Below are 11,084 nucleotides of genomic sequence, written 5' to 3'. Positions count from 1 at the left end.
GGATAATTAGGGTTTTATTTGTCTATTTTGGAGGAGGTAATATGGATTGAACCCAAGACTACATGCATGCTAAGCATGTGCTCTACCACTGAGCTATACCCTCCCCCCTAAAAGCTGATTTTAAAAACTCATAAAACCTAAGGTCAATCAAATCAAACAATGAGAGCCACATATACAGTTTTGAGCAAAATAACTAAAAGAATTGTGGTTTAACATTTAAAAAGTAGTGGTCTGTGCAATTCTGTGCTAATTTGTTTGAAATTCTTCATGAAATGTAAGTATTTCTGACACATAACTTACCAAATGGTTGCATTTTCCAGCAGTTGACCCTCAGGATAAATACTAAGAAGAAAGCTAATTTTACAGACAGAACACAAGAATAGTGCACGTCAGGAAGCCCGCCCTCCTGTTCAGCCAGTTTCTGCGCGGTGACCTTGGCCAGGTCAACGCATCCCACTGTCTGCCCCTGCCCCCCCTCACTGAGCACACTGGGGTCTCTTTCAGCATCAGAATTCCTTGATCTTCCCACGTGCTAATCCGCAGACAGGCATGAGTGTGTGGAAAGGCAGCAAGCCTAAAAGCAAGCGAAACCTCGAAGAACGGTAATTACACTGCGCAGCTACACCTGTCCCTGATGCCTCGTGGGCGTCTTCATCCAGCTTCTGTCCCTAGTAGTTCAAACTCCCCAGCCAAGGAAAAATACACAAGCCAAAGCATTCCCTTCAATATTTCCTTCATTTCACTGGCTTGTCCTGGAATTCTTTCTCTTCTTATTGTTTCTTAAAATATGTTTCTTTTCCCAAATAACCAGGAATTCACCTGTGCTCTTTTCTTCTTGAACTCCTGGGGGGTGGTTTCCAGCATCGAAATCTCCCTCCCAGAGCATTCTTGGGTTTTGTGTCTTCTTTTCATACTGTTTTACAGAAAACAGCCAAAGTGGGCATCTGTGTTCCTTTCTCCCCAAACCTCTGCCTTTGTCTAAAATTCCTCTGTGGAGTTTCATATCATTTGGCATCTCTCTTTTTCAGTGCGGGTGACACTCTAAATCTTTTGTGATAACTCCAGAATTTGTGTGTGTGTATATGTATATATATTTCACTCCACCCTGGCTGCCAATGCATCAAATTGTTCATATTTTGAAATACCCTCCGGTTATAACTTGAGTTTAATAGGCTTTATAGGTAAATCTATTCAAGACATTTTTCTCAAAATTACTTTCCCAACTAATTGCAGGCCACTGTAATCACCACGAAGTGAATAGAATTCCTCGTCCCTCAGTCTATGGAGGATGGGGTGGGGGGTGGGGGAGGTGGGGGAGCAGAGGAGGCTTAATCCAAATACACCAAGAACCTACCCCTAACTAATTTACCACTTTCACTCTCCCTATCATTTCCTCAAGTATTTTTTTTGGAGATGAATATTACATTTATTTTTTTAAATATATGTTTTATTGAAGTACAGTCAGTTTACAATGTTGTGTCAATTTTGGTGTACAGCACAATGCTTCAGTCATACAGGAACATACAAATATTTGTTTTCATATTCTTTTTAACCATGTTACTACAAGGTATTGAATATAGTTCCCTGTGCTCTACAGTATAAACTTGCTGTTTATCTATTTTATATATAGTAGTTAGTATTTGCAAATTTAGAACTCCCAATTTATCCCTTCCTACCCATTCCTCCCCCTCTACCCCGGTAACCATAAGTTTGTTTTCTATGTCTGTGAGTCTGTTTCTGTTTTGTAGGTAAGTTCATTTGTCTTTTTTCTTTTTTCTTTTTTTTTTTAGATTCTACATACAAGTGATATATAGTATTTTTCTTTCTCTTTCTGGCTTACTTCACTAAGAATGACATTCTTCAGGTCCATCCACGTTGCTGCAAATGGCATTATTTTATTATTTTTTATGGCTGAGTATTATTCATCCTTTGTATTTACTAAGCTTAAGTCTCAGGAAGAAGAAAGGAACAAAGAGGAAATACCAAGTCAACTGCAAAGATAAGTTCAAAATGGCAATAAACACACATCTATCATTAATTACTGTAAATGTTAATGGACTAAATGCTCCAGTCAAAAGACATAGAGTGGCAGACTGGGTAATAAAGCAAGAACCTTCAATGTGCTGCATACAAGATACCCACTTTAGGGAGAAGGATACATATAGATTGAGAGTGAAAGGGTGGAAAATGATATTCCATGCAAATAGAAAAGCCAGAAAAGCAGGTGTTGCAGTACTGATTTCAGACAAAATAGACTTTAAAGCAAAGGCCATAAAGAAAGATAGATAAAGAAGGACATTTTATAATGATTAAAGGAGTGATACAAGATGAGGATATTACACTTGTTAATATGTATGCACCCTATATAGGAGCACCTAAGTACATAAAACAATTACTAACAGAGATAAAGGGGGATATTGATGGGAATACAATCATAGTTGGAGATTTTAACACTGCATTATCATCACTAGACAGATCTTCCAGACAGAAATAAATAAGGCAACAGAGAAATTAAATGCTACAATAGAAAAATTAGATTTGGTGGATATTTTCAGAGCATTACACCCCCCAAAAATAGGATATACATTCTTTTCAAGGGCACATGGAACATTTTCTAGGATTGATCATGTACTTGGGCACAAAAGAAACCTCAACAATTTTAAGAAGATAGAAATTATCTCAAGCATCTTTACTGTCCCTTCATTCTTTAAACATTTGTTTGCATTCTGAGAGAGGCTGTGTTCCGACAGCACTGGGCTCTCAGATGTGATGGAGCTACCCATCTGAAGGCAGCGTGCACACACCACAGGTGACACATAGCAAACTCTCGTGATACAGTATCTTCTCTAACAGGCTCTTTAATACAGCAAGATTAAAGTCCCATGAGACCAGACTCCACACGATCCTGTCACAGGAAGCCAGGACAGCATCGGCTGACTCGGGCAGGCGCTCAGTGAACAGGAGGGGTAAGTGCACCCACGCATCAATCCCTGTAATCCACAACACAAAGGTGGAAGCGCTCAAGTCCTATCCTCACCCATGGCACACGGAGGCTTGGGGGAGTGTGGGTCACCTGCTCACAGTCAGGTTGCTGCTAAGCACCTCAGTTACATGTAAACCCACATCGGACACAGTCCCTCATCTTTTCCAATTTACTGCCCTAAAGCCACTGTCAATGCACTAAAATTCTGTGTTTGCTTGGGCAGGAGTGGGACAGGCAGCACTTTACAGGCATCTCCCTGTGTATTCAAAGCATACCTGAAAACTGGAACAATCTTGGGTGCACTTGAGCCGAGAGCTACGTGGGCATCAGAAACACAGAAGAGACGCAGAAAGGGTGACTGCACACACTGCACAGTTCAGACCACAGCTTCTGACATGATTTAACATTCACAAGTAGTAACAGATTCCCTGGGCTTTCTAAGGGCTTGGGGTCAATGCCTAGGTCCTAGCCACAAACCTGTATATTTTCTATTCAAAAAAGCAAATCTAAATGTAAATGAGATTGTGGTTGTTATAGAAAACCTTTGGTATCTTAGCTATCAATTATTACAAAGGAAAAAAAATCCGACAAGTTAAAAATTAGATGATTTAAAAATCAACTAGAGATTTGTCTGTTTCAGAGCATACACGCATACATAGAAAAAACAAAGAGACAGGTAAAATATGGTTCGTGTGGTCATACTATGTGCTGGTGGAGGAGACCACCAAATAAAGCCCACGTGAATATTCCTTCCTTGTTAAAACATATTCAAACTCTATGGAACGAAATCATCACACTCTAAGGCCGATTATTGCCTTTCTTCAAAATAAATGTTAGGCATCCTTTCCATAGACAGAAGGCAGTTCTATCTTAATTGCTACCCATGTTACTAAGGAGTTCAAAAAAATTCCTCTTCATCTGATAAGAATTATTAGTCATTCATCATAACTTCATGGTGTATCCAAAAACATCTCTGTGAAGAATCATTGTTATATTGTTATCGATATTATAAAGGTATGAATATCTTTTTTTCCAAAAAGTTCAGAGTATTCCCATAAATATAAAGTTCTACAACTTATGGTACCAAATCACTCCCTATCAGCACGTATGTAATAGTTTTGCCATTATGTTAAGAAATATGCCGTGTAATAGACATATTCCCCTCCATTAAATAAAGGGGATTGCTACAATAAAAATGTAAGTGTGTATCAGAAATGCCAGTAAAAATCCTTAAATTACAATCAAGATTTAAAACCAGGTGATTCATAATCCTACTTGGATTTTCTCTTGTATAATTAACTGTGATGCCTCACCTACCTGCTTTATAATCTTTTCCTTGACCAAATTAGTTAAGTTATTGACAAATCTACCCCTAATTTTTCATCTATGAAAGTATATGGCTATCTGTATATGTATAGATTTATATATTTCATACATATAAATACTAAGATTGACAAAATCGAGGGTCAATTTCATTTGATGGGTGCATCAGAATTAAAATTGGTCATTCCCTTGGCTCATTTTGGTTTGCCCTAAGAGCTGTGTGGCCCATAACACCAAGTGAGCAAACACTGGCCCCCAGAGCTTTCCTCAGAGCCCAAGCAAGTCTGATTCCTTCATCTTGGGCTGTTTGCTGACTAGCCAGGGTAGCCATGAAAGTTAAAAAAGACCACTCTCAGCCTGTTACTGGAGAGAATTTGACACCATCCACCCAAGCATACTTGCAGTCTACCCCGGGGACAGGACCATTACATGACCTCTGCATCGTCACCTACCTGCATCTCCCTTGATCTCAGCCTCTGGAAAAGTCAATCCCAGCCAAGCCCGAACAGTTGGTGACAATCTTCTGGGTCTTTGTGTGCTCACCAGGGAGACACCCCAACATCCCACACTCTGGAAACCAGCAAACAGAAGCCAGTACAATTCTACTCCCAGGGAATGCTGATTTCCCTGGACAAATTTATAAATCACTGCTAGAATGGTTCATTACAGCCTGGGAGTCCTTTATGGCCAATCCAAACTGACATGCATTCATTTAATTTCAAGCACTGCAGAGAATGAACTGTTACCTGAACAGAACATCTCAAGACAACACAAAAAACTCTGGTGTTGGATGGACGTCAGCCGAGTCCCTGCTCTGCTTCTCACTGGCTGTTCCACCTTCATATGGCCACCATGAGTCTCCATTTCCTCATCTTCAAAGTGGGGCTGTCCTAGTCTCAAGCTTGATGCCAACTTCATGAGGTTCTTTTTGGCAATTAAACAAGAAAATGGAACTAAAGTCAGAACTTTACTGTAACTGGCACACAGAGGAATGGCTTGATATATGTTGTCTATTATTTTTATCTCTCCTAATACAAATATAAAAATAGGCTCACCATATGATCCAGCAATCCCACTCCTGGGCATATATCCAGAGAAAACTCTAAATCAAAAAGACACCTGCACCCCAATGTTCATAGTAGCACTATTTACAATAGCCAAGACATGGAAACAACTTAAACATCCATTGATAGATGACTGGATAAAGAAGTTGTGGTATATTTATACAATGGAATACTACTAAGCCATAAAAAAGAGTGAAATAATGCTATCTGCAGCAACATGGATAGACCTGGAGATTATCATACTATGTAAGTCAGACAGAGAAAGACAAATACCATATGTTATCACTTCTATGTAGAATCTAAAAAAAGATACAAATTCTATTTAAGAACCAAAAACAAACTCACAGACATAGAAAACAAACTATGGTTATCAAAGAGAAAAAGGTGGGGAGGGATAAACTAGGTGTTTGGGATTAGCAGATACAAACTACTATATATAAATTAGATAAACAAGGACCTACTGTATAGCACAGGGAACTATATTCAATTTCTTATAATAACATATAATGGAAAAGAATGTGAAAAGAAAAAAATATATATATATGTATGTATATGTATAACTGAATCTCTTTGCTGTACACCTGACACTAACATTGTAAATCAACTATACTTGCCTTAAAATTTTGAAAAAATTTGCCGTGTTGAAATTAATAAATATGCATTGATCATCACTATGTGCTAGATGTTATCCCAAGTCTGTGGTACATTAGGGACCACAGCAGACAAAGATCCCTGCCCTTTCCAGTCATGGGAAACTGAAGGCATACAATAAACATAATAAATTAATGACACTATGGAGTTTTAGAAGGTTAACAGCACAATGAAAAAGAAAAAAAATCACAGAGGAGAGTCAGGATGACTAGGAGTGGGTAAGGAGACTGACTGTGGGGTGGGCAAGGGGAACCTATAAAATAAGATCTGGTTTGTTGAGTCCCTCAGAGAGTTTAAGAATTGTCCAAATTCTACTTTTTGTTTTTTTGCTTTGTAAACAGCCTGAGTGAAAATAAAAAATCCTTTGTCCATGTATGTTTTTCAGAATCAGAAGGTTCACCATATGCCATCTTCCCTCCTTCAAAATTGCTGACTTGAGAAGTGCAGAGTCAAATGTTGACACCACATCATATCATCACCGCTAACATTCTGTATAAATCACAGAAAGGCTATCTCAGACTGTCACGACTTTTCACACATACTGCTCCTGTCCAGAACTCAAGCTGCTTTCTATCAGGGTTGTGAGAGCTCTGGAATATTCACCTGGCAGACAGAGCCCACCTGCTTTCAATGAAGAAAAAACATTGCCCTCTCTGGGTTGCAGAAAGTCTATGGAAACCTACATCTTACACCAATAAAAACCAGGCAGGAGCATATGAAACATTTTTCCATTTATTTTGTTTCTGAAAAATTACTTTCCAAAGGTAAAATCTCAGGGGTTTTCGATAATGGCAGTTTCAATAGCTCTTTAAAGTTTTAATTGGTTCATGGCCCTGTTCTGGAATAAAAAACAAACTTGAGCAAGACTTCCTGACAGTTTTTAAAATATCTTTTTTGGGGGGAGGAAGAGGATTCCTTAGGTAATACAAGTTACCCCTTTGGATTCTGAAATCAAAAGAATCACAAAGAATCTGATAGAGGATTATTTTGAAAATGGATATCTGCTTCAGGTGAGCCTAGAGAAATGCAGGGAACTATACAATTACTTTTTAGAAGGAAAAAAATGCATGGATCTACTATATTTTTCTTCTCTTTTGTTTGATCAATTACCTCCTGCCATGCCTCCTACTGAAAGCTTTCATGATTCTGTGGAATAAAATTTTAACAACTTTCGACTGGAAACACTAGCTTTTCTTATCCAAGCAAATATTTTAGAAGCCCAATCTTTACATTTACCTTCAGAGAAAACCCTCTAGCAATTACTGCATGTTAAAAATCTTTTCAATTAAATGCCTGAATCATAATTTTTGTTTTACTTTTATTAGTAATATAAATACAATTATTTTCTGTGTAATTATGTAAGAGTAAAAGAAAATACATAACCATCCCAACACAAACTGAATTTCCATGGAAATACTTCCCTCTGAACATGATGTTGGATCAGAAATATCAATTAAAAATTTTATTCATTTGCACAAGCTCTGACATTTTGAAATTTCACAACATACATTTACCAGGAGTGACTCTTTTGGAAAAACAGTTCTTCACTATTTTATACCACGTTTTCCAGCAGCTTTTCTAATTACTCTTTCATTTTCTTTTTGCTTGCACCCTCTTTTATCCTCAACCCCAACATGAAGCACAACTTAGAAGAAATACAAACATGCGTATACACACACACACACACACACACACACACACTGCTACCTTGATTTCTTGGATGACAATTTTGGAGAAGGTACTGATATATATTAAAAAAATGAGAGGATGATATGTTTCAGTCCTAAAAATATGCATTTGCAAGAATGGTTGGATACAGTGTCAGAAAAAAAAAATTAGCATGTGTAATGCTAGGAGGTTGGGTTAATGGATTGGAGCACCACCAAAGCATTCTTGAGGTTTCCATAGCTCTGGGTTTTGCAACCTTTTGGGGATTTCTCCAATTCTCCTGTGACCTACAAATACCAACTTAAGAATCATTGTTTCTAAACATTCCACCCAGCCAATAAGGTCAGAAATTCCAGGATAAGTTTCTAGAAACAAGGTGTCCAAGTCAAATTCCACTCACCTCTAAAGAGATCATTGGTCAAATTTTAACTCCAGGATTTATGAGGAGATCCTATTTCTTTTTGAAAATGTGCACTTCTGCAGTAATCTTTAGTCGGCCATTCTGAATGGTTCTTTTCAAAACAATGCATCATTTAGAAACATTGGATGGGTGGCTGGAAGGTTGTTCAGAAAGCAGCTGGTCACACGCAACCACCCCTGTAAATTTGGTACACATGTGCGTGGAAGTCATCCGTACAGGCGTCCAGATCTTTAGGATAGAAAGAGGGGGAGTGATAGAGGTGCTGTCTTTCCTTGTCCCAGAACAGACTGTCCTCATCCTTCAAAACTTGTGTGAGTCCCTTAATTCACGATTCTCAAGGAATTTTATTGGAGAATTCCACCAACGAAGAGCCAACATATCTCTATTTTAATCACAAATCCCCAGCCTAGAAAAACTCTTGTGAAGTTATATGGGATAAGAGGATCACATTTTTTATCAGTATGTTCTCACATTCACACATAAAGCTGTCCAAAAGCCTACTCAGTTCAGTTTCCACAGAGCAGAACCTGTTAATTGGATCTGCCTATGTTTTCCAGCACACAACATCCTGCAGCGCTAAGCACCTAATATAAACACTCCCCGTCGAGACTCCTCATAAATCCTCAATTTGTTTTCTTCCTTGAAGTCAGCTGGTGAATTTAGATGGCCTAAATACTAAAAATAAACTTAGTGTTTAATTCTTTACTGGCATAATCCAGTCCCACATGTAGAGTTTAATAACGATTATCCATTTTATAATCTTCCCCAAAAGACTAGCGCAGTGTTCACATAGAAAGTACAAAGAGAGGTATTGCAGAACAGTGATTCGGCAATCTCAGATATTAACTTTGAGAAGTGAGTTCATTTTCTCTCTACAGGCTTTGAACATGGCTGTTTTAACTTTAATGCATAGTGAAGTAAGCGTGTATACAAGAAAGAATGCAAATCTTAAATGTATACTTTGGTGAATATTGACAGGGTTATCACACCTTGCATCACCAGAGATTCATTTTGCCTGTTTTTGAGCTTCATATGAATGGTGTCATGCATTTTGTGCTCTGAAGTATTTAGCTTCTTGCCCCTGCTAGGCCTGTGAGATTCATTCATGTCCTGTGCAGCAGCAGTTTGCTCTCTTTTGTTATTATATAGTATTGTGTTATATGAGCCGTTTTAATTATGAATTCATTTTCTTTAAAAATATAGGAGCACTGAGATTTTATGATTTGGCTTGCATCAAGTTTTATACGTTGTTTATATCAAGATTTGTCCATTTCAACTTAGTGGCTCTTGCTTATTATCTTTTCCAGTCTATGAATCTAAAGTAATACCTTTTTGTTCTTTGCACTAGTAACGTGTGCTTGTTCACTGCCTTTTTTCCTTCATGCTTTATATTGCTAGAGGGTTCATCAACGTTATAAATCTTTCCAAATTATCAAATTTTGATGTGTTGGAGTTTTTTTCTATTTGTTTCATTTGGTGTTGTTTGGTTTCTGCTCCTTTTTATTTCTTTTCTCTTAGGATTTTTAGCTTTAATTTGCTATGGTTTCTGTTGGATCTTGAGAAGGATGCTTAGATATTTGGCTTTTTTTTTAATTTCTCCTTTATAAATATATGCCTTAATTTTGTGATTTTCCTCTCAGTCTTTGTTTAGCTGCCTCCCACAAGTTTTAAGATTTTTAACTAAATGAAAATTACATATTGTCCTACAACTATTGTGATTCACCTTTGACTTAGGGTTAATTTAGAAAAGTACATTTTAATTTTCAGACATTTTGCAGATTATCTATTTTTTAACTTTGTTGTTGATTTCTAGATTAATTCATCTATGGCCACAGAATATCCTATGAATATATTCAAACTTTTGAATTTTGCAATGATTTGCTTTCAGGTACAAACTATGGTCTGTTTCAGCTAATACCAGTGGGAGACAACAGGTCTTTGTGAGTTTTGTGTTTCTACACTTTTTCAAAGCAGAGGCCCTGACTTTCCTTAATCTGGACTATATTTTGAAGAATGTCGGTACAGAGATCATCTCTGGGAGATAAAGATAGTATCTCTCATGAGAACAGAGACAGGTTTTCTTACACACCAGGAAGACTGTCTCTCTCTAAAACATGAGGCAGGCATGCCTACTATCCAGTGTAAAAAGGTCAAGTTTCTAAGCCCCTTCATCTTCCTCTGTAACACGACTCACTGCATGTGCAGGCATGACCGGGCCTTCATCAAGTCATCCTGAAGAACTGCAGTTCAGGGAACAGGCACGGAGTATGCTTACGCTTGTGCGGCATGCCACAATGTGAGTGATAAAACCCAGGGTTTCTGAGTAAAAAATCTCACACCTTCTGCCAGCCTTCATGAATCACAGCACACTAACATTTCAGGTTAAAAATGGATAAAATCGGGATGAAGTCAATGAGATGGTAGAATAAGAAGTTCTAGACCTTCCTTTCCCCAGGGAGACCTGACTTAAAACCAATACACAGACCAGTTTCATTTGTGGGGATCCAGAAACTAGTTAAGAGACTCCTATAGCCCAGGTCATTGCCCAACCAGCCACATCAAAGCTGGTGGGAAATTCATGGCACTCACTTGCCATGTTCTCACCCCACAGCTCACTGCTGTGTTTGGGAAGGGACTTCTAGTTCCCAGCTTCCCTCTGGGGAGAGAAAGAGAAAAGTGAAATGTATGTCCCACATTCTCAGGGACTTGCCCAAGGGACTGATTTCTGTCTTCTTTGTCTTGGAGTGCTAATGGGACCAGCACACTCTGGATGCACGTGTGGAGCTGTGAACAGGAGGGTTGGGTGTCATGCTCCTGGTCCAGAGGACCCACAGTTAGCAGATGGAAGCCAGCACAGCTTGGTAGCCTCTCCCTCAGGAGGCAAAATGGCAATTCTAAGTACTTCAGTATCAAAAATGATTTTTGGTGTAAACGGTTTAAACTCCCCAATCATAGACATAGATTGGATGAGTGG

The sequence above is a fragment of the Vicugna pacos genome, unplaced genomic scaffold (genome assembly GCF_048564905.1).
Source record: "Vicugna pacos unplaced genomic scaffold, VicPac4 scaffold_20, whole genome shotgun sequence".
Taxonomy (NCBI): domain Eukaryota; kingdom Metazoa; phylum Chordata; class Mammalia; order Artiodactyla; family Camelidae; genus Vicugna; species Vicugna pacos.
Note: the sequence above shows the minus strand (reverse complement) of the source record.